Here is a 24,080-nt window from a genome sequence, read left to right as displayed (position 1 = left end):
TTTTATTCGTTTTAAAATTAAGCCCGCAACCAGCATCTGCGGGATGCGCAATCTAAACAATTTTTTGCAAACACTCCCCCCCTTTTTAAAGTTATTTTGTACACATTGATGCCCTAAATGCTTCTTAGGCTTCTGGTAGAGCAAGACAGAGGAGGGGTGTGCGTGTGTCCACGCGAGATAGGGGAGGGGTAGCAAACTCTTTCCCTCATCCAATTCTGTTCCCTCTCAGGACTCTCTCCTCGAATTATTTAATGTAGAGTTTGTTCCGGGATTTGGCCCCAAGACACCTCACCTAGTGACACCGTGGAACCATTCACGTGTGAAAGTAGCTTTCGGAGGAATAGCCCTTATGAGGCTACGTGATGCGAACTCCTTGCTATCCGATTTCCGCCATACCGTTGGCAAGACACGCTTCGGACGTCCAGAGAATCCGGGACTGAGGCGGAGTTGGGCATGGCTTACCCAACACCTTTAGATCAGAGGGTGACAGCCTAAGCGCAGGTATGTTTACCTAGAACCAAACCCCGCGGGGTTCATCGGCCCTCCTTATCCGCAAAGAAGTGGCGGTAAAAATGCAGCCTCAGCTGCGATGGGGTCGCAGCACAAGAAATACAGCACAGTGAAAGTCTATGTTGTTCCAGTGCTCCCTCCCCCCCTTTTTTGGACTATAACCCGCCTCGAGTAAAATGGATGAAGCGAAGTACAAACGTATAAACAAATAGGTTTGGAAACGCTGCGTGCCAGCTTTAGAGTTACGCAGAGCTCTGCTTTCCATTCTTCTTGATGAAGAGCTCTGTGTAACTAGGAAGGTCGCTTCCGCCCAGAGGGCCTCGAGAACGCCGGGCTCCACTTGCTCTGGGTTTCAAGACAGTTCGATTATCGGGAACCGAACTGGGCGGCCTTTTCCTCTTCCTCCCGCATCCTCACTGACTGTGTGTGACCCTATGATGCTCAAGTAAGTGCGCACAGGATTGCGCCCTGCTCGGCACATTTGACACTGCGATCTTTGCTCTCAAAGCCGGCGCAGACGTTTTGTCTCTCTTCCTTTCTCTTTTCCTCTGCCCCCTTTCCGTTTCTCTCTCTTCTAGGTAGGCTATCAGGACACCACTTTGCCCTTTGAACAAAGAGGCTTTCAAGGCGACCTCCTCCCCTTCTCCAGGCTGCCCGGGGATCAATGCGCTCAAACAGGTTTATAATGGGTTAATTGACTGAAGCTGCTATCACATTTAAACACCTGTTTCTGCCAGGAGCCAGATCCGTTTTCTCCCGAGACTGAGTGGTGCTCAGATCTCCGGCTTCTGGCGGTGCCTCCTGAACCACCTCCCTGGTCCAGATTCCCCCCCCCCCCCAACCCGGTTCAGCTACCTCCGGCGAAAGCGGGAGAAAACTCTGCGGCTGGAAACACACAGCGTCTTTAACGTGGTGGGTTTATCGATTGAAGGGGTCTCCTCGTCTTTTGCTCAAGAAAACCTAACGGGATTGGGATTCAGCACGAAGGGAAATAGATTTCCACCGGCCAAGAGGTCGTGTCACATTCTGGGCGACCCTCAGGTTACATGAAAGTGTGTGTGTGTGGGGGGGTTCCTTAACCTCTCCCACCACCCCAGCTAAAATTCGCTGGCGACTGTTTGCGGCGTTTTCATCAAAGCACTGTAACTACAGTAGTTTCTTTAGAGCCGCGTTTCCTGGGAGAGAGCCGATCCCAGAGTAGGCAAAGTTTCTTTCTGCCTTGGCTAAGGCCGCGGGGTCACGCAAACCCGAACACCTTCTGCTTTCTTCAAGCCTACCCCCCCCCCGCCATCACACCCCGACTTCCCACGTGGACATGTCAATTGCCGCTCTCTGCCCAAATGGAAACCAACCCCTGACACAAAAAAAGTAGCCCGCCTGTATCCCTCCCTCCCCCTCGCAGTTCCCTTGCCCGGGGAGAAAATGCGTAAAAACCAAACAAAATTTAAGTCGGCTTGCTGAGCTTCCACCCACCCTTTCGACTGTCCCGCTGAGCTGGGGAGTGGGCTGTGTGTGTGTGTTTGTTGGAGAGAGAGAGAGATTCTTTCTGTGTATGTGTGGGGTGGGTCGTTTATTTTTAAAAATCTTTTATCATAAAAGTGAAGGTCCCCCTCCCCCCCGCTCGTCACGCATCTCCACATGGATCCCCATCGATCAAGCAGCAACGGAAAGCTCTTTGGAGCCTCTCGTTGAAAGTTGCAAGCGCGCCTCCCCCTCAGGAAACTCCTGGCGGAGCCCCCTCCCTCCCCCTTTTCCCTCTCCCACCCCCCACCCCACCCCGCAGGGCGACCCACCCACCTTCCCCCCTTCCAAAGTTAGAGGCACACTTACAGTTCCAGCTTTCTTCTCTTCCCCCACTGCGGAGAGAACAGCAGGGCAGGGGCGCAGCCTCTCCCGCAGGGCAGCGCAGGGCGAGTTGCCTTGGCCACCTTCCTTAGCGCTCGGCTGGCTGGCTGGATCCCTAGGCGGGCGCAAGCGGTGCGCAGCGGCTCTGGCTTTGGCCCCGGGGTAACCGACCCTCTTCCTCCCTCGCTTTAACTCTCTCTCTCTCCCCAGACCCACACCCTGCCCATGGCAGGTTCGGCAACCGCTGCGCCACAGCCCGGAGCGCCGAGCAGCGGACGCGCAGACACTCGTTCACGCACACCCCTCTCTCTTTCTCTCTCTCTCTCCTCTTTCTCGCTCCCTCTCTCTCTCATGCACATAGACGACCGCGCTGCACACACACACACACACACGGAGAGAGATGCTGGGAAATGAAATTTATTACTGATACCAAAAAGAAAAGAGGAAGACTTTCAAGACAATTTCAAGTTATTGTTTCTGTCTGGAGAGGGGGGGGGGGAGAGAAACCAAACAAACCCGAGCAAGAGCGAGCGCGCGAGCGGGAAGGGCTTCCCCCCACTCCCCGCTTTTCCTTCTCTTCCTCTCTCATCCCCCCTCCCAACCCTGGAACATAATGAAGCGCTTTTGTGTGGCGCGGAACAATACCAAACAAGTATTCTAATAAATAGCCACTTTCCCCCTCCTTTCCTCGTCTCGACGGTGAATAGAACCTAGCAGTTGCTTGGAGAGCAGCTGGGACGCGGCGAGAAGGGAGGTGGAGCCCGGGCATCCCTTGCGCGCCTGCCCGGCTCCCCCCCCCCCCAATCCCCGCTCCGTCTTCTGCGCACACCCGCGCGGATCCTGGCCCACTTTCTTTGCTTGCGCCCCTCTCCTCCGAGGCTCCTTCCAGCGCCCGGCTTAGGAGCCGGAGTTGCTCCGTCTACCTGTCTTGCGCCTTTTTACCTCGTGGCGGACTTATCTGAGACCGGGCTCCGCGGGCTATCCTTATCTCGTTTCGTTTAGGATCCGAGCTTAAGATCCCTTCTTCTCCCCCTCTTTCCCCTATTCTCAAGCGTTCTGCGCCCGCTGAGAGCGGATCCCACTTTCCCTCGCGCGCCCTTCCGCCTAGAAGGGAAAGTGATTCGGCGCCCCTTTCCCGCCTCCCGGATGGCTGGCTCGCCAGGGGGTTTCTCTCCCCCTTTCTTTCGTCCATTAGGGCTACTCTGTGTGTGTCATCCGGCTACCCGCTTAAACTTTTCATTCCCCTTTTCCGAAAGCCTCACCAGAGGCTTCGCCACCGTTTGCACTATTAACATTATTCTAATTATAAAACTTTTCCAGTTTTCTTATTATAGGTGTGTACTTCTGAGGTTACTGTCTGCCGCCCCTTTTTTTAAGAATAGCGAATGTGCAGTTTCGAGACGGAATAATAATAGTAGTAGTAGTAGTAGTATTTACTTCCTCCCCTCAAGTTTTTTTGGGGGGTTGGCGGCGGCATCCCTCTGAGCTTATTCTCCCTGCCCGCCCCCGTCCTTTTCCCTAGAAATAGGGGATGAGCTGCGTCCAGACTGGCTAGTCCAATGGACACCAAACACCCGCTGCGCCGGCGATGCCAGGAGAGCGCTCTTCTGCGCCAGTCCCAGTCCCGGATGCCGCTGTCCCTATCAGTCGTGCGCGCGAACTATGGGGACACGGGTGGGGGCGGGGAGACTCCCCCACTTCAGTCAGGCCAAGGATGCACGGCGTCGCTGAAGGGGAGGGGCAGTGTCCTCCTTGCCTCTCCCTTCCCTCTAGTTTAACCCCCAAAGGACAGTATCCTAACTCGAAGCGGCATCTTGTTCTGCGCGCTGCAAAATTGTGCGTTTGCGCCAGAAAAGACCCCAGCAGGCATCCTTCCTCACACCCTCTCCTTCCTTTCTCTCCTAGCGCGGTTACATCCCTCAGGCGGTTCTCCTGACCTGAACTTCGCTGAAAGTGGGCACCGTTCGCATTCACACGCGCACACAATCTAGCCGGGGAAATATTTCTATCTATAAAATCCAGTCAAAACACCCAGATCGGAAGTGGGTCGCTTTTATTATCCGCTGCGGAGCCATTGGCAGGTTAGTTCAAAGCGGGCCCCTCAGCACCTCTCAGGATCCAGCTGCGCCCCATCGCCTCCTTCCGGGCGAGTTAGCAGCGTTTGTCGCGCGTTAAAGCCGACAAAAAGATTCTCTTTCCGTCTCGAAATGGGTGGCGAAAGCACACGGGTCATTCTTGACTTTAGGTTTACTTGACAGTAAGCCCTGGAACTTACTTCCAAGTAAACCCGCGCAAGTTGGCATCATCCGGAATCCTTTGGGGAAGGCTCGGATCCGGATCTGCGCGGAGGTGTGAAGCGCCCTCCTGCGCACATGTGACCAAGTGACTCGTTTCGACGCCCCAGCTCGTGGCTGAACCTGGAAAGCAAGTCCCACTGAAGTCAGGAGACTTTCCGGCTTATCTAGAGAGCGGGAGCGCCGTTCACGGTTGGGACTCGCTCCTGCCTTGTTTATACTGCAACAAACCGAATCATTCGGGATCGCCAGTTTCAAAACTTGTGACTTCTGTTTTACAACGCTCAGACGGGGGGGGGGGAGGGGAAAGAATGGGGGATGGCACTGCAGCGAGCTTCCCAGCCCTGCAAATATTTGAATGGTGTCTCTCTCCCCGCACCTCCCCGGCTGCCTCTCTTTTTGTAAAGCGGAGCAGCTGTCAGTCAGCTGGCTTTGACAACCTGCCACAATTTTTGTCACTTAATAGTGGGTGTTAGGCTAAGTGCAAAACACTCTGGCAAACAGATGTCAAACCTACATCTCATACAAAACGTGGGATGTGAAATTGAGTTTTAGCCCACACACTTTTCTCTTTCTTTTTTCTTTCTTTTTTCTTTTTAAATAATAATAAAAAAATAGGTGCCAGTGAGTAAACCGTATACAAAACCGAGACACCCTGACAGTCTCCGCCGGCTGCGCTTGTTATTTAAAAGGAGGCGTCTTTAGAAACCTGACCTCCAAATTATAGCGGTGCCTCCTTACATTTCAAACAGGGAAATATGAGAAGAACTGTACTTGGGAGGGGGAGCGCCCAGGACAAAGACGGAAAGGGACCGGAGAGATACCGGGGGCGGAGCGGTGCCAGGGAAAGATGTGGGGGGGGGGGGGAGAAAGAGAGGAAAAAGACAAGAAAAGAAAAAGAAACACATCCCAACCACCGCGCGCGCCGGGTTATTTCCTTCTCTATCTCCTCCTCCTCCTCCTCCAAAAGGGTTTCGCTGTTCTTACTGTAAGACCCTGGAAGGACAGTGGGGAAAGGAAGAGAAGCGAGGGTGAACTCTGAGCTTGGGGAGCTATTAAAAGATGTGTCTCCAAGCGAAAGAAAGAAACACACACACACACACACACACACACACACACAGAGAGAGAGAGAGAGAGAGAGAGAGAGAGAGAGAGAGAGCTCGTTGCAGCCTCAAAGCTGGTGCAGACCTTTCGGACACCCGCTGCTCCCCTATCCCCAAAAGGCGCTTATAAATTCTGGACTCCACGGAAGCGCGTCCGGCCCAACCATTAGGGCGTTGGGTGAGAGGCGACCCGTCTCAGGCGGAGGCAGCAGATTCTTCGGTGTACCGCAATTACCAAGCGTGTAGAAGGATCAGCGACCTATTCTAGGATTCCCTAGTACCGAGGGAAGAGGGGGCGCCGCGTAGACGGTCGGCCTCAGCCGTTTGGAAGTCTTAGGTAGCGTTCAGGATCGGAGCGCAAACGTGGCGCAATTCATCTGCACCAGATTATGAAAGTAACCTCCACCAAGAGTAGGAGCTGGGCGGGGGACACACACAACTAAATTTAATTTAAGGATAGGTGCCATACAGAAATCCAGAGAGTTATTTCCCCAACCCCGCTACAAAATTTTCAACATAGGATATCAGTGCGCTCTTTCACATTCTTTTTTTCCGGGTGGGGGGCGGGGAGGGAGAGAAATAAATGTCCCAAAATTAGGATGAAGGGTTCTTCGCCACCCTTCCCATCTCTGTATGCTGTTTTGCCTGGATTAATTCTACACTCATTTTATTATGATCCAATGCACAATAATGAACCAGCGAGGCCAGAGAAGCCTTTAAAACAATTTTATCGGTTGAATTATCTATGAATTGCAACTTAGATTTCAGGCTAGGCTGCGATTGTACGTGCACGTGTTACCTGAATTACTTGAACATTTCTACGTTCGGGATACGTAGGATTCCCTCATATATCTCTCTGTACACTTAATAGAAATATGTAAATAATCGTATGTTACTTTCCTTCAAGGCAAGTGTGACGTTAACAGTGTGGATGTAGGGATACATTTAAAAAATAATGTCACGCTTTCTAGCTCGGAAGCGATTTGTTTATTATAGCATTTCTCGCATCTTCCAATTCTTTGTAAAAATATATATTTTTTAAAGGAAAGGTAACTTCTTCATGGAACGCTGAACCTCACCCTTTAAACTAGTCATGTGCGCCTTGAAAAAAGATGCCCTAAAAAAGGGAACGTTATTTATGTTTTGGGCGGGAGGAAGAACAGAAATATAATTTTGAACGGTATTTATTTTAAAAGTCAGATATCGCCAATATGTATTCCACAATCGGGTTAGTTCGGAATATGTTTTCACAATCACAACTGAACAGGTTGTTTTTGTCTTTTAAAAAAGAAACGAACCCAATCTCGGTAAAGGAAAGGCACCCAAACGATGCAACTGAAATTATTCTGACTCACTTTCGTTTTGAACCAACCGTCTTTCCGCTTTCCCCCGGATAAATGGCTGAGATCACAGTCTCTTTGAAAACAGGGCTGGTGTGAAGTTTTTCTGTACTGTTTTAAAAACCCCTTTACACCGGGATCTTTGACCCTCTAGAATTGAGGACAAAACCTTACCCCTCCCAGGAAATCAGCAATAGTCCAGGTTCTTTAATGAGCGTGAACTGTAAACAACAACAACCAAACAACCAGCTAAATTTCCAACATTTCGTTCAAAACACATGAAACCAAACCAGAAAAACCAAACATTTTTTGTAAAAAAAAACAAGCATAGATTAACTTTGTTTGATTAAAGTTATTCTGTGCAAAAAGTGGTCTTGAAAACTCCTCCACCTGAACCCTAAATAATAGTTTATTCAATATTATGACATTCAATGTGACTTGCTTCCAAGAGCAGTTTTGAGTAGGATCAGAATGCTACTACACTATGTAGAGAAGACTGGAACCCCAAGTCTAAGTGATGTGTCCTTGGCCATTCCTCACATCCAGGGGTGCCCACTTGAATAAAATTTGGGGGTGGGGCAGGTAAGCCCCACCCCACATAATGAATCACAAGATGCAACACATAGGCACCATTTGAATGGCAATAACCATCAACCTGGACGGCAGGCCCCTCAAATATATTTTTTTTGGGGTGGGAAGGGACCTCAGCCCCTAGGAGTTGCCTCCTATGCTCACATCACACAGAGGTGAACCCAGGTTTGCTAATTCAGCAAGGATCTGCACCACCACCATGGTTCCCTGTCTTCTAGTTGCATGACGCATAGATGTGCAAACTGTGTCACATTTGCACCTCACTTTTAAAAAATGTGCATCTAAGCCCAATGAGTGAAGCAGCCTGCACAGTTGATTTGACCACAAGTGAATGGGAAATGAAACCATGGCTTTTGTCCATCTGCATCTGAGACTATTGTTTTTCTTGGGGAGATGGCAAAGCCATCTAACAGCATATTACATATCCCTTACACACACACACACACACACACACACACACACAGAGAGAGAGAGAGAGAGAGAGAGAGAGAGAGAGAGAGAGAGAGAGAGAGTATTGGGTGGGTATAACTGGACCTTTTATCCTTAATGAATCAATGTTCTCATAACAAATTAGTCCTCCTTCATAGGATATTTGTGGAGAGATTTGAATGCCTTTCGCCTGTGAGCCTGACTCCTTATCTTTCTGTACACTGGAATTAAGCCGCTTTAATCGTCAGATTTGAAATGGATTTGGCCTGAGCTATGCAATTTTGATCAACCTTGGCAGTTTTATGAAGTCTGGCAATGAAGTCCATTGACAGCCTGACTCCCTCACAATTGCCTGAGAGTATAGATCTGAGGCTTCTGTAACTGCAGTGTCATCAGGAAAAGAAATAAATAAAAGGCAACTCAAGTCCCCCGGGGTTGTTGCATTTGAAGCAGTGCCATTGGAAGCAATGCAGACAATGAACCTAAAGGGAAGCTGTAAAATAAAATTACAATGAAGCCCATTGGGGACATTGTGATTTAAGGGAAGGATTCATGTTTCTGTCTGCAGAAAGATGGCAGATGTCAAAACCTTGATTTGGACCTTAATAAATACTATTTGCTCCCATGGCTCTGATGCAATTGCTCTGGTTTACACCAAATAAGAAAGCCAAGGACACAGCACAGATAACAGGCATTGGAAATGGAGAAGGAGGAGCCAGCAATATTCAGCTAAAGGTTGCAATGCTAAAAACACCTGCTGGTCCTTGAGAAAGTCCAACTCAGCTCAGCAGGACTTGCCTCTGAATAAGTATTACCTGTTACATTGTAAGACACACTTGAAGCAAGCAAACAAGCTAGTCACCATGAACTTTAGCTGGATTTTGGGCCTTCTTCTCTCCTTGCATAGCAGAAAATCCACCTACAACAGGTGATAACCATCATTAACCCTACTCAGAGCAGACCCACTGAAATCAGATGGGTTTCAATAGGTCTGCTTTGAGTGTGATTAATGTTGGCTATCACCCATTGTAGTTAACCTGTTGAAAATAATGGGCATGACTAACTTAGGTCCATTCATTTCAGTGGGTCTACTCAGAGTGGGACTTAGTTGCAAAGCGATAAGAGAAGAGAAGACCAACAGGAGAAAACATTAGAATGCATCTCCCTTAGAAATAAACCCCTCTTTATTGAACACACCACTCCTTCCTAGTCACACTTTAGTGGATTTTGATACACTCTTCATTCTTCAGGGGTTAAACAACATTAGGTTATATATCAATGCATCTATAACTGCCATATTGAAGGGGTGATAAAAACTGGTATAATGAGACAGTTGCACAAAGTGGGGGTCACTACAGAGGAAGCCCATTTCTAAGTGGTTGTAAGATGCTACTACTACTACTACTACTACCTTTATTGTCAATGTACAACTTGTGTACAATGAAATTAACCGAGCCTCCCCCCCCCCCACGAACACTCAATCTCATTGCACTCCGTGTGCTTGTCGTGTCACACAAGTCAGTTGCACTATATTATTTTCCGTTCAGCAGCCTAACAGCTCATGGATAGAAACTGTTTTTTAGCCTATTGGTACGACTGAAATATTCAAAGATGAATATTTGCAAGATGCAGTGTGTCCAAGGTGACATTGGTTGATGGTAGTGAGTGGATAGATCCGTACAGGGGGAGTCATTCTTTTACATAACCCGTTCCCAAGCTGAGTAGAGTCTCATAAGTCACCAGCAGTCCCATCAGCAGTAACAAATTGGCAGCCCATGCAATTCTTTCAGCAGCCCAGATAAAAATAGCTCGTAAAGCTTCAAAAAAATATCCAGTCTACCTATGCTTAGGTGATACTTTTTTTTGGGGGGGGGATTATATAGCAGCTGGACAACTTCTAAGACTGACTGTCTTGCTTTTCAGTCTTAGCTTCAGATATGAGGATAAAGCACATTGTCTGAAGGGAAGGTTGGGGGAGCTTATAGCTTTCCAGATGCTGTCAGGCATTATTTCACCTGGGTCAAAGACCCAGCTTGGCACACACACCCATTTGTGTACACACACACACACACACAGGTGGGGGGGTGTAGGCTGGGAGCCTCAATGGCGCCCCTCTGCAGCCAACCCCACCCCAGCTTGCTCCCTGTAGTTACAGCACTGGTTGTTGAGCTCCATTTTCCGTCAGGTCTAGCATGTCCAATGGTCAGGGATGGTGGAAGTTGTAGCCCAACGGCAATGTATGTAGGACCTGTTTATTCTGATTCTGGTGTCAAGGTTTCAACCCTGCAAATCTTTAAAAACGTATCAGTGAGCGACAACACTGTCTCAGCTCTTACCAGTTATGCTTACTGATTATGACTGTTTGAACAACAGTTTGTTTTAAAAGCAACGTGTTTCATTCCATGAAACCCTGTGGGTCTTTTCTGTGTCTTCTCAAGCCACTATGTACAAATGACTACCCTTGAACTCCATGCAGTTCCCCTGTTACATCAGGTGGGGAGTCCTTGCCACGTCAGAGGGAAGCACCCTCTTCTGATCCTTATTGGTACATCTACAGTGTTTCCCAGGGCAATGACACTGTTGGCCCAGGAGACAATAAGCACTCATGATGCGTTTCTTCCTAACAGAATGAATCATTTCGCTGGGCTTCTGTGTTCTGCTCCCAGCTCTGCCACTGATTAACCCAACATTACAGCCTATTTATGTTATATGAAGTCTACAAATCAATTAATGGAATTGTTGGATTTGTTCCAGTCAAATGCTTTGAAAAATTTATAGTAGTATGAGGAGGCGACAATAGCTTGGAATGAATAGTTTCAAGGACCTTGGGGATTTAGGCACATTTCAGAAGGGCTGTGCATGTTCTACCTTTGCACATCTCTCTGTTTTCTGTCTTCCTTCTCCCTTCCTTAATCCTGCAAAGGGTGGTCTCTGCTGGGGCTATCTGTATGAGGCAAGACAGGAAGACCAAGTTGCCTTCCATGTTACTTCCAGTTTATTCATTCTAAACAGATTACTACTTTTATATCAGGTAACATTTTCAACCACGCATTCCTCATTTCTCAATTCATTCTCCCACCCCCTCAATATTTGATTCCCCCTGCAACTGAGAAAACAGATATATGAGAACTATCTTGGCACAAGCCTACATTACCTGATAAAAAAAGCTCTAAACAGACAATTTTTTTACAGTCTGTCTTAACCCCTTGGGATGCCCTGTGGAGCTTAGAATAAAACATTTGCATTGTTTTAAAATGTGTTTTAAAGAAACAGTAATTGTGAATGCTTACTGGTGTTGTAGCACTGTAAGGCACTTAACGTGATGAAACTGCCCCTATGTGAACACAGGCTCTTATTTTATGAAGAACTAAGAGTATAGTTTATACAGAAATGAAATAAGACCTCTTTTGAATAAAACAATCTGCATAAATGCTTAAAGAAAGCCTATAATTATGATAAAAATGTTGCTCAAAGTTAAAATTATGAAGCAATCAAGATTTATAAACAGTCTCTCATCAACTTTTAATCATACTTCTGTTTTTATATACGAACTGTATATGGAACAACATATAACAATATATCTGTTGCAGCATTTACTTTTGATGCCAAAGGCAGTGGATTTTCCTAGACGTGTTATCATATAAAGAAGCACATGCAAAGGGGGTCATTTTCAGTCATTTCTCCCACTGCACATGGAGACAACACTTGTGCCTCCCAGGAGCAGCCTTGCATGCCTTGGAAATAAGTAGCAACTATTGACTTGGAAAGGCATCTCCAGCCTTGCACTTAATCCTAGTAATTTGGGCCCTGTCCTAAAAAAGGCATGAAATAAGGGAATGATATAGCTCACAGGTTCTTTGGTGAAGGTAGTGGTGGTGGTATTAGGATTTTTTTCCTGTTACAATCCTCTGGTAAAGGAGCTTTGATGATGATGATGATGATGATATTATTATTATTATTATTATTATTATTATTATTATTATTATTATTATTAATTATTAATACTCCACCCATCTGGCTGGATTTCCCCAGCCACTCTGGGCAGCTTCCAACAGAATATTAAAATACAATAGTCTATTAAACATTAAAAGCTTCCCTAAACAGGGCTGCCTTCAGATGTCTTCTAAAAGTCAGGTAGTTGTTGTTCTCTTTGACATCTGCTGGGAGGGCATTCCACAGGGTGGGTGCTACTGCCGAAAAGGCCCTCTGCCTGGTTCCCTGTAACTTGACTTCTCGCCGTGAGGGAACCGCCAGAAGGCCCTTGGCGCTGGACCTCAGTGTCTGGGCAGAATGATGTGGGTGGAGAGGCTCCTTTAGATATACTGGACCGAGGCCGTTTAGGGCTTTAAAGGTCAGCACCAACACTTTGAATTGTGCTCGGAAACGTACTGGGAGCCAGTGTAGGTCTTTCAAGACCGGTGTTATGTGGTCTTGGCGGCTGCTCCCAGTCACCAGTCTAGCTGCTGCATTCTGGATTAGTTGTACTTTCCGGGTCACCTTCAAAGGTAGCCCCACGTAGAGCGCATTGCAGTAGTCCAAGCAAGAGATAACTAGAGCATGCACCACTCTGGTGAGACAGTCTGTGGGCAGGTAGGGTCTCAGCCTGCATACCAGATGGAGCTGATAAACAGCTGCCCTGGACACAGAATTGACTTGTGCCTCCATGGACAGCTGTTAAGCACATTTGACTTCAGGAAAAATCCTTTATGTAACAAGCTTTATATCCAGGGTGAGACAGGCTTCCCAAACCTGGACCCTCCTAATGTCATCGGTCTACAACCCCAATCACACCCAGCAATCATGACCAATGGTCAGGAAGGATGGGAGTTGTAGTTCAACACCACCTGAAGACCCAAGCTTGGACAATACTTCTCTAAGCCCTTATCCGCTGTGGTCTTCCTGAACTTCAATACTAAACCTTCACATTACCATACACACACATGCACAGAGTCTGCCGTCATTTCTGCATCTCTCTCATCCACATTGCCAATGGTTTGGGGAGAAGGAACATAGGTAATCTGAAGATGCACTGTATATCTTTATGTAGTTCGACCTACAGAGAGTATGGTGAATTTGTGGACATTTATGCGTTTTGCATCAATAGCATAAAAACTGCTAGTGTGTAAAAGGCCATGACTTCTGAATGGCAAGGTTTCAGACGGCAATTATGATTCGATTTATATTTAAACATAAATTATTATCTTGACTTTGAACCCTCCTCTCATATTCATCAATATACAAACACTTTATATTGTTACATTGGTAACATAAGAGGTAAAATGACTATTACTCATACTTAATCTAAGCACAACCACAAGGGCTCCTGATTAGGCATTTAGCTATGCAATGTTGAATGTTATCTATTAACTCTGTTCTATCCTGTTTCTCCTTTGTTTTTGTTTGCATTTAAACCAATTCATGAACCAAGAACTCACACACTGACCGCTAATAATGAGCCATATGTTGTAGATATCACTGCAAATTGACTGTGCTATTTTTGTGATATACAAATGATATGAGAAGACTTGTTCTAATTATTTGTTTCATTTATTATTCCTATAATCCTTGTATATAAAATCCAATAAAAAGTTATTAAAAAAAAACCAAGTTAGCCAATCAGATGGTTTGAAAAATAGATGGTTGTTGATGCAGAGAGGTTTACGTGCCAACAACCACCTAATTTTCAAGTCACCTGGCTGACCTTTGGAAAAATTCTGAAACAAATAAAGAAATCTATCTCTAGGTGAATCGTCTAAAGAGAAATTCAGGATATGGTGCACAAAGTCTTTGATCCGCCCTTCTCCACCTACAGAGATGGCCATTTGTTGGTCTGCTTAAGAATTTACCAGACAGATATTCTGTGGGTATAGTCTGAAACCTAGGCTGAGTAAGCACACCTGAAAAAGATAGAAATCTGAATCTCCACAAACATTTTCTGACTATTAAACTGCCACTTCTCTCACATGTTTTTACTATTGCCATGAGTACAGGACATGGAGAGGAAAGGGGCAGGAAATGAAGCGACAGGTAGCCTTTCATGTGGACAACTCCAAATCCTTACCTAGTCTGGAGTGAGGCAGTGGCGTTTGCCTCCTAAGTGGGTCATAAGGAAAGGGTTAAATGACTGTGATATGATTGGCCAGTGGGAATGCAAGGGAGGAGTCAAAGTTAGAGTGGGAGGTTTTGAAAGGCAGTTGAGGTTTGGGAATTGGAGAAGGAAGAGGGTTGGTCGAGTTGTATTGTGAAAGAGTGAGAGGAATTGTTAGGTGGAGTCAGATAGATAGTTGGGGATAATCAGTTTGAAGTTGTGAGGAACTAAGATTAAGAAGCTGTCAAGAAAAACTAACTGAAACCATAAGCTTGTTCCTGCGTTTTAAAATAAACTTGATTATTTGTTAATGTTACCATTTGTCTGGACTCCGTGTGTCCCCATGAGAAATGAGGTGGTGGCAGTGAAGAAAGCAATCACAGTGGTGACAAGCAGTGTTATGACAAGCATCATAACAAAGAGACAATTTAAATGTAAATTCAACTTCAAACTCCTTAAATCCTGCCTATCAACAGAGGGCTTGGCATTAAAAAGTATCTTTGACCCTCTAGTTTAACGAGATATGAAGTCTATCTATTGCTTTAAATATCCAACATTAGTAATGCTCTGGGTAGACCCATTGAAATCAATTGACCTAAAACATTTAATTTAGATGAGTCTCGTCTGAGTATGAATTAGTTGGCTATCACCCATAGTGATTCCAATGGCAATTTTAATTTAGTTTTCCACATCTTCTCTTCAGAACGCATCTCAGGGAAATGAATATGTTTAGCCTGAGATTTGACAATAGAAGATGCAGAACTTCACCTTAGCAAGGGTTCTGCAAAGCCAGTTTTCAGCTTTGGGATGTGATAGCAAAGTCAAAATAAAGGCCTCTTAAGAGTGCTTGGAACACAAGGAGAGAGCAACCAATCCCTACTTATCTACAATTAGGGTGAGGAGCTGATTTTTCAGGGTAGCCTTGTACTCCATCACTTCTTAGTTAAGAAAATAAATCATCGCTGATGCCAATGATTGCTTATGAGAGGTGTAGAAAGTCAACATTTCCCATACAATCCTCTGCCTAACATATGTATAGGTTGGCTTAGTGTTAAGCAGGGAATATAACTGTTAGGCATTTGCCATTTTAGAGTGCCCCAAAGGTTTAATATCTATATGAAGCCACTTCTTTACATCTACAGGCATGGCAGTGGATGTGCTGGACTGGTGTCTTGCCTTAGTAATGGAGTGGATGAGAGCCAATAAACTGAAGCTCAATCCAGATAAGACAGAGGCACTGTTAGTGATTGGTTCCCTAGACTAGATAGGTGGAAGATTGCCTGCTCTTGAGAGGGTTACACTCCCTCCAAAGGATGCTAACCACAGAAAGACCAGGCCTGTTCTTGTGCCTTTAATGGCATCATGGACTGGCAGGACAATGGGGAGGAAGAAGGGGAGGAAGAGGATGCTGGAGAGGGGTGTAGCCGGGACTTTAGATTATTATGGACTTTAGGAAATGTAAATTGAATATTCAGCCACTTATTATTGAGGGGTAGCGTGTGGAACAGGCCTTGGTGTTTTGATTTCTGGGAATGGAGTTGAGAGATTACCTAAGCTGGGGAGAAAACAGCAAAGACCTGATGAAGAGAGCGCAGCAGAGGTTATATTTTCTGAGAATCCTCCAGAAAAATAACCTCTCAAAGGACCTGTTGATGGCATTTTACCATTGTACTGTTGGGAGTGTATTAACTTATGGTCTGTGTGCTGCACGGTTTGGGAGCTGCACGGTCAGGGGGAAACCAATGCTGTCCAGGGTTGTAAAGACTGCGGAGAGAATAATGGGGTGCACTCTTCCCAACTTGGATCAAATCTATGCTTCCAGGTGCCATAAGAAAGCTGCAGAGATAGTCCAGGACAGTGCGTACCCCAGAAATGATCTCTTTCAGCTTCTGCCTTCTGGAAGAAGGTACAGGGTTATAAAGACTAGAAACAGTTTTTATTCAAATGTGATTTTGGTTTTAAATGCAGTGTAAGGTAGTCTCTACGGGAGTATATTGTATTTAATTATGGGGTATCAGAGTTTTTATGGGCTAACCAGGCTGGGATAGCAGGCTTGTTGGTTTTTGAATGTCTGGTGTAGATTTTTCAATTTCGTTGTTCTGTATGGGACAATGACAATAAAGATTATCGTATCGTATCAACTGGGACACATTGGGGCAAATGGGATGGGGAAGGAAGTATTCACAGGGTGACGAAGAATGGCGAAGGGATGGGTGTCAATGCAAAGCAATCCAGTGCAGCAGGAACCAGAGACAGAAGGGCCCCTGTCTCTATGATCACTGTGGGCTCTGAGGCATAGGGAGCAGTGGGAGGGGCATTCTAGGAGGCCCAGCTCCTTAGCTGGCCAGGTGGGGCTTGCTTGCTCTCTGGGAGAAGGTATGTGATTCCTCAGCTGGAGTAGGTTTGGAACAGGTGGGGGTCACATGCCTCATCAAGTCCAGCTGCTGCAATCAGCATGTAAAGCCCACAAAGGAAGCAGAGCTGAGGTGCTGTGTCTGCTCAACTGCCCATGTTGATGGGCCTTGGCTTGGGTGCTCCTAAACAACCTCTATGGGACTGCTTTGAGTTTGACTCTGGACTGTATCCTGACTGCTGGACTTCAGGCTTGGGTTGACGCTGGACTGCATTTCCTGACCTTTGGACTTTGCTTGCGTGGATTGACTTTGGGCTTGACTTGCTGCCAGGTAGGCCAGGGGTTCAGGACACAAGGGGGAGGTGAAGCTTTCGCTGCCTAGAGACAAATGTCACCACCTGCTAATGTCTGCACATCAAGTTGCTGTCATTTGTGATTCAATTATTTAGCTTTTGGTTGGGAGGGGAGGGGAAATCATGTCACTTGGCAATGAGGAAGTTTAATAGCCCCCTCACTTCAGCCTCTTCTCAATCCTCGCAACATACTTTCCTTCCCAAGCCTAATTTATTGTGGGGTAGGGGACGTGAGGGAATGTTAAGCGTGTACAGTTGTGGTGCATGTGTGCATAGTTGCAGGGTACATGTGGCTTGCAAATAGTCCATGGGCCCAGAAAGTTTGGTGACCTCTGCTTTGAGCTATTGATAAGCCAAGCTATATGTGGCTTAAGTAAGCCATTTCAATCTTTCCATGTAAGTCCTTTCCCCCCTAAACTCTGCTGATGTATACTCTGCTGACTTTATTTAACCCCCTGCATAGTGTGGGTTTAGCTACACTTGCTTAACAATAATGGCCAGATTGCCACCTTGCAGTTTGTCCACAGTAAGGGGCAGTGTGCAACACTTATTCTTGAAAACAAAGCAGAGTCAAAACTGCAGAGGACAGTTAATGAGCCAGGCCTCCTTTGCCCTCCCACCTTTCTCCTGTAATCAGCATCAGTAGTTTTCTCTGGCAAAGCTTAAAACACTGCAGGGCACAAGTTTCCCTCTTGCTCAAAACCTCCTCTGCTCCCACACAGTAACCTCAAGGTAGCTATTCTTATTTTTGTTTCTGCCTCTCTGATTTGCCAGGAATAAAAATGAATTCTACAGGGAAGAAATTAGTCAAAGGGTTTCAGTGCCTAAAAAATAATTCAAAGTGAGCACCTGACCTGGCTCAGATGACCAGATGAGGAGAGCAGAGCCCTCGTATCACATGTTGTCGTGCTGAAGGAAAGATTTCAGCAGGTTCAGTCTTGCTCAGCCCTGTAACACAAGAGCCCCATCTTTATCTGGGTCTTTGGGGTGGGCCTCATTCCCTTGGGCAACCTTCTGGGAGCTGCTTGCTAGCAATGGGTATAAAGGTAAAGGGGACCCCTGACCATTAGGTCCAGTCGTGGCCAACTCTGGGGTTGCGGCGCTCATCTTGCTTTCCTGGCCGAGGAAGCCGGCGTACAGCTTCCGTGTCATGTGACCAGCATAAGCCACTTTTGGAGAACCAGAGCAGTGCACGGAAATGCCGTTTACCTTCCTGCTGGAGTGGTACCTATTTATCTACTTGCACTTCGATGTGCTTTCGAACTGGTAGGTTGGCAGGAGCAGGGACTGAGCAACGGGAGCTCACCATGTCGCGGGGATTCGAACCGCTGACCTTCTGATCGGCAAGTCCTAGGCTCTGTGGTTTAACCCACAGTGCCACCCACATCCCAGCAATGGGTATAGCAAGAGACAAAAATGGTTGGAGCAACAAATGAGACTCCTATCTCTGTACAGTAGGGCTGCATCCCTATCATCCCTGCATTCCCATCATCCCTGACCACTGGTCCTACTAGCTAGGGATGATGGGAGTTGTAGTCCAAAGACAGCTGGAGAGCCAAGTTTGGGAAACACTGCTTTAAAGCAAATTCAAAGCACATTCCCTCAAAGAATTCTGGGCACTGTAGTTGGTATGGGGTTACTTATGAATTCTAACTTGGAGGAGGAAACTGCAGTGCCCAGAATTCTTTGAGAGAGAGAATGTGCTTTAAAGGTATGGTATGAACGTGGCCCCAGCTACATTCCAGCTACAAAAGCCAGAAGTTTCTTCTCCCTCTTTCCCTCTCTTTATCAAGGCATGCAAGAGCCATTACCACAATTCAAGGGCACATTCCAACCGGGCAAAACCACGAGGGGAGTGTGCAGAGCAGAAGCAGTGAGGGTTGTGGCCTGGGGATGATGCTATGGGCCAGATAGTGCAACCTGTATTGGGTACCTGGGGTTTCCAGGCAATTCCCTCATGAAATTCCTTAGTGATCAAGAGCAGAGGCCTCCAGGAACCGTACTTGCTAACATTCGCTTGTCTGCACCATAATTAAAGTTGCAGGTATTGGCCTGTCCTCCCTTGCAGCTGACTATTAAGGATATAAGCAGTACTAAAAAATAAAGTCCTCCTGCATGGGATGAAAATGGAGTTAGATCAGATGTTGTTGTTGTTGTTGTTGTTATTTTATACCCTGCCCATCTGACTGGGTTTCCCCAGCCACTCTGGGAGGCTCCCAACAGATGATGATGATAATAATAATAATAATAATAATAATAATAATAATAATAATAGTGATAAAAGATCAAACAAAAAAACTTCCCTAAACAGGGCTGCCTTCAGATATCTTCTAAAAGTCAGATAGTTGTTTTATTTCCTTGACATCTGATGGGAGGACGTTCCACAGGGTGGAAGAAGGCCCTTTGCCTGGTTCCCTGTAACCTCACTTCTCACAGTGAGGGTACCGCTAGAAGGCCCTCGGAGCTGGACCTCAGTGACAGGGGTGGAGGCACTCCTTCAGGTACACTGGACTGAGGCTGTTTAGGGCTTTAGAGGTCAGCACCAACACTTTGAATTGTGCTCGGAAACATATTGGGAGCCAATGTAGGTCTTTCATGACAGGTGTTATATGGTCTCAGCGGCCACTCCCAGTCATCAGTCTAGCTGCCACATGTTAATTGTGTATGTGTAGCTTGTTGTGAGGAAAAAGATTTATTTTCACCCCCAACGAAGGGGGGGGGGAGTAACTGCTTTATTGACTTGGGAGAAGAGACCAGTGAGACCATTTCAGGGATCAGGATGGGAGGCAGAATATTTCCAGTTGCAAAGGCCCTCTCTTGGATAAATTCGAGATTAAGCTGCAAATTAGGAGTAATTAACTATGATAAGAAATTTAGGAGAGTTCGGGATCTACTTGAAATATAACTGGATGGGAAAAATGTGTTTGCTGCCCCGGTATGCTTTGAGAAGAAACATGAGATATAAATGTAACAAATTAATTGAAAGTAAATTGTTTAAAAGCAAGGGAAAATATATATAATTACGTGAAGCAAATTAAAGAGGAACAAAGGTTGTAATGTGGCCATCAAGTAGTTTATACGATATGGAGAAAAATGAAGAGTTGCTGGTGACCATGAAATGCATGTGGGAGAGAGATTTAAGATTTTCGTACCACATAATAGCTGGTGATGGGGGATATTTTAGAGCCAGAAGCAATGTGGTCTTAAATGGAAGGGACAATGGCTGCCGCTTTCACTCCCCCTGGATGGGACACCAGGATCGACAGTGCATACCTTCGGGAAAAATGTGTGGTGGTAGCACAATGAGTCTGCTTTGGCCCATGCATGATTTGGTTAATTTCAAAGTATGTACATATGTATGTATGTATTTATGTATGCATGTATGTATGTGCGTATGTGTGCACATAAAATCTGCAGCTGAACTGCAGCTTTGACTTTGATGAAGCAGCTGTGTCTGTATCTTTAGCTGATTAGAAGAAAATGAAAGTGCACAATTTTGCCTGCCTCATCTTCTGATCAGCAGCAGATCTAGAGGTAAAGAGGTTGTCTTTGGGTTGCAACCTGGCAACTCAATTTGGTCCTGTATGAACTTGTACCAGGAATCATTATGGGTGAGGCTGTTTGTCTAAGCAAGCACCCCTTTTAAATAAATTGCCTCTCATGTTGACTTACGGAATCAAAATACTAGCTGTGGTTGGACACTTTGTGCCAACGCTGCAACTCTTTTCTGAGGTCATGGGTTTCGCACACCCACCATGCCCTGTGCTGTCCAAGTTAGAGGAAAGGGAACCCCTGACCATTAGGTCCAGTCGTGGCCGACTCTGGGGTTGTGGCGCTCATCTCGCTTTATTGGCCGAGGGAGCCGGCGTACAGCTTCCGGGTCAAGTGGCCAGCATGACTAAGCCGCTTCTGGCGAACCAGAGCAGTGTACGGAAATGCTGTTTACCTTCCTGCCGGAGTGGTACCTATTTATCTACTTGCACTTTGACGTGCTTTCAAACTGCTAGGTTGGCAGGAGCAGGGATCGAGCAATGGAAGCTTACCCCGTCCCCGGGATTCGAACTGCTGACCTTCTGATCGGCAAGCCCTAGGCTCTGTGGTTTAACCCACAGCGCCACCCGCGTCCCTTAAGGGAACAGGAAGGGCAATTAAAATACCTGATACCCTGGGACACCCTGCCCCTCAGATTGTCCAGTAGTAGGTTGAGATTGCTTGTGCATCAAGTTCATCTACTAATACAAATTCTCAGGTGCCGTTTAAGCAATGGCATCAGTGAAAGTCCAGGTCAAACTGTGCAGGTGCTGCAGCTGTTTAAATCTGGATAATGCTCTGTTCTTCAATATATAAATGCATCATAGACAAAACAAGCAGAAAGGAAAATATTCTCGATGGATTCTTCAGCAGCTCTTGAAAATGATTATTCAGAAAGCTGAATTTTTTACTTTTTTATAATTAGGGGATCTGATTCTTTTTAAATTTATCATACGTTTAAGTTACCATGTTATACACACATTTATACTGAAAACAGTTTGCTGGATACGTAGCAAGAGGTGGTTGCGACTGGGCTTTTGGAGGTTTAATTAAATGTTAAACCCCCGATGGCTTTTGAGACATTTCAAACTGTTGTTTAAACCTAAGCAAATAAACTTGATTTTGACTTGACATTTACACTGGGACTTGAAGATTCCCCAGGAGAATGATCTGTGTCAATTCCTGTTTCATGTTTCTTTTTGGGACCCTGAAGTCAATCTTGATTCTATTGACCCTTCTCTCAGGTCATTCACTCCCACTTGGATACGATTAGTGGGAATTCCTCAAGCTCCTGTGGGGTGTCTTTCAGCCTCACCAAGACAACCTTTGAGCAGGCACCCAGGGAAGAGTCTTTCATCATCTCAATCTTAGATGTGGCGAGTGGTTTAGTAAAGTGGTCAGATTCCAAATGTCATTTTCTTCGGCTGAAATACAACGATCTGCTCATAGGTATCACTTAAACTACATCTAACCCTGGCAAAACAGCAATGGCCAAATGAAAGCTGAAACTCAAAACGGCAGGAAGATTACCTGTGTTCTACCAAATTGTGTTATCAGAAAGAAAGAAAAGAATACAAACATTTTAATTGTAAGGGAGCTCTTACCAGGTGTATTCCCCAAATCTATTCATTAGGGCAAAAATGATTTTTTTCTGGTGGATGTATGATGATAAGAACACTTAGCACTTTCAAATATTCAAAGCATTTCACACTGATAGGTATTTTCTTCTGGTTCATTGTGAGCCTTATGAATACACTGGGAAGATATGTGTTCTCTCTCTCTCTCTCTCTCTCTCTCTCTCTCTCTCTCTCTCTCTCTCTCTCTCAATTTTCACTGTGTGCACCAGAAAAACAAAACAATATAACATGTGAGTGTTTTATTGAGAGCACATGCTATTAAAATGAACTGAATGTATTGGAAAATGGTTACATTGTCTCTTATTGCTGCTGTGCTAGAAAGTTGTTAAGGGCTTGAGAACGCTAACTTGGAACAAATAATTTCTAGGCTTGTTGAATATATATAAATATTTTTGTCTATTAATGTATATGTAAAGATATTTGAATATTATCTCACTCTAGGTGTATCTGAGATGTTGAAGGGTATGCAAAATAGCATATTTTTATTGCACTGTTAGATTTATCTGAGTCATGTTTAATGTTTTCTTTTTCATTCCTTGTTTCAATAAGACACAATCTGAAAAAAAGTGAAAGACACTGAATTCACGGTCCCGTAAATCACAATTAATCAAGTCAAGGTTTTAGTTGATTAATCGACTGATTAAACCAATTCACAGATCAATCGTATGCAAGTTTACCTGGAAGAAAATTACATTGTGTTTAGTTCTCACAGAGAGATGCATAAGTAGAATTATGTAATTGTGCAAAAGCTTATCTACAAGCAAATCAAATTCTGTGTGGGCCAGGCCTGTAGAAAATACATGATACATAAGGCTGCATTCAGCTAGCCCGGTGAGCTAGCAGAAGTCAGCACAAGGACCTCCACTAACACAATGGGGCTTTCCCCTCTCTCCTCCCCCTGTGTCTGCCAAATCTGCTCTGGAGGGGTGGAAGAACCCCCAGAACAGCACACAAGGGGAAGGCAGGGGATATACGGTAGTTTTGTCTGGCAAGCAGTCAGCTTGTGCTGACTGAATGACCATATTAGCACAATGTTAAATGCCACCTGTATTGACTAATGTACTATTTAATATTATATTGAACAATTATCAGTAATATATATAAAAAAATCACTTTCCTTGCCATATACAGCAGGAATATATGTACTTGTTGTTTTATGTCTATCTCCCTTCTGTTTTATTTTTCTATATTGTGATGCCTGGTGGTTTTAAGCAATGCATTTGAACTGATTGGCATAAAAGTGGGTTATCTCGCCCTACCTCCTTGTAAGGTTTATCCTGAGAAGCCTTTTGTTACTTTTATCTTTGGCAACTAGTTCAGGAGTTCCACAACTGTGGTCTGTGGACTTGCAAGCTCCACTGAGATGGTCCATGACATGCCTGTGGATTTGTGGTTGAAGATACACATCCTTTGCACTGAATATTCATATTGATCTTTGATTGCATTTTATTGTTTATTTTTTTATGTTGTATTTCATTTGAATTCATGGAATTTAAATTGTGATGCGAGAAAATGCAATACGTTAGAAATAAAGAAGCAATCAAAATGCAGTTAAAACCATACAGCATCCTGCACAGCACATTACAATTGCCAAAACAGGCAGAATAAATATTAACTGGTTCAATATTATCAAAAAGTGGTCCATAGGGGAAAGAGTTTGGGAACCACCAAGATGGTTTTTAAGCTTTGCTTTTGAGACTTTTCTCCCTCCTCCTTTGAAACTGGTAAAAACCTTCCCTCCAGACTTCACTTTAATACTATTCAGCTTCAACTGCTTTGGGAGTCCCCTCTTGGCAAGCCAAATGCCTCTTTAGTGTGCTAATGAAACCTGCATGCTGCTTAGCTTTTAAAAAGGGAGGGGACATAGCAGGAGTACCACTCCTCCGTTGCAGCAAGGACATTTCCTTCTTTATCTGTGGACCTTGTGTCACTGTATTGTTTTTTGCATTTGGACTGCAAAGGCTGCCCAAATGCATTGAATCCATTGTCTAGATAATTCCCTAGAT

At 45.3% G+C, this 24,080-nt stretch overlaps 2 long non-coding RNA genes across 8 annotated transcripts in view; one reads left to right on the top strand and one right to left on the bottom strand.

Moving 5' to 3' along the window:
• Positions 1–3,059, bottom strand: part of LOC310843001 — a 49,190-nt gene extending 46,131 nt beyond the window's left edge. Inside the window, exon 1 of one of the 2 annotated variants that reach the window (XR_014563437.1) lies at positions 2,341–3,059. This is a non-coding gene — a long non-coding RNA (uncharacterized lncRNA). The remainder of the gene's footprint in view (positions 1–2,340) is intronic. The other variant, XR_014563438.1, reaches the window with a different exon arrangement.
• The window catches only part of LOC310842998, a 346,703-nt gene that overhangs the window by 173,472 nt on the left and 149,151 nt on the right, over positions 1–24,080 (top strand). The gene's annotated exons all lie outside the window — the stretch shown is intronic.

The sequence above is a fragment of the Podarcis gaigeae genome (assembly GCF_964106915.1).
Source record: "Podarcis gaigeae genome assembly, chromosome: 4".
Taxonomy (NCBI): Eukaryota; Metazoa; Chordata; class Lepidosauria; order Squamata; family Lacertidae; genus Podarcis; species Podarcis gaigeae.
Note: the sequence above shows the minus strand (reverse complement) of the source record. Positions and strands in the feature narration are given on the sequence as shown.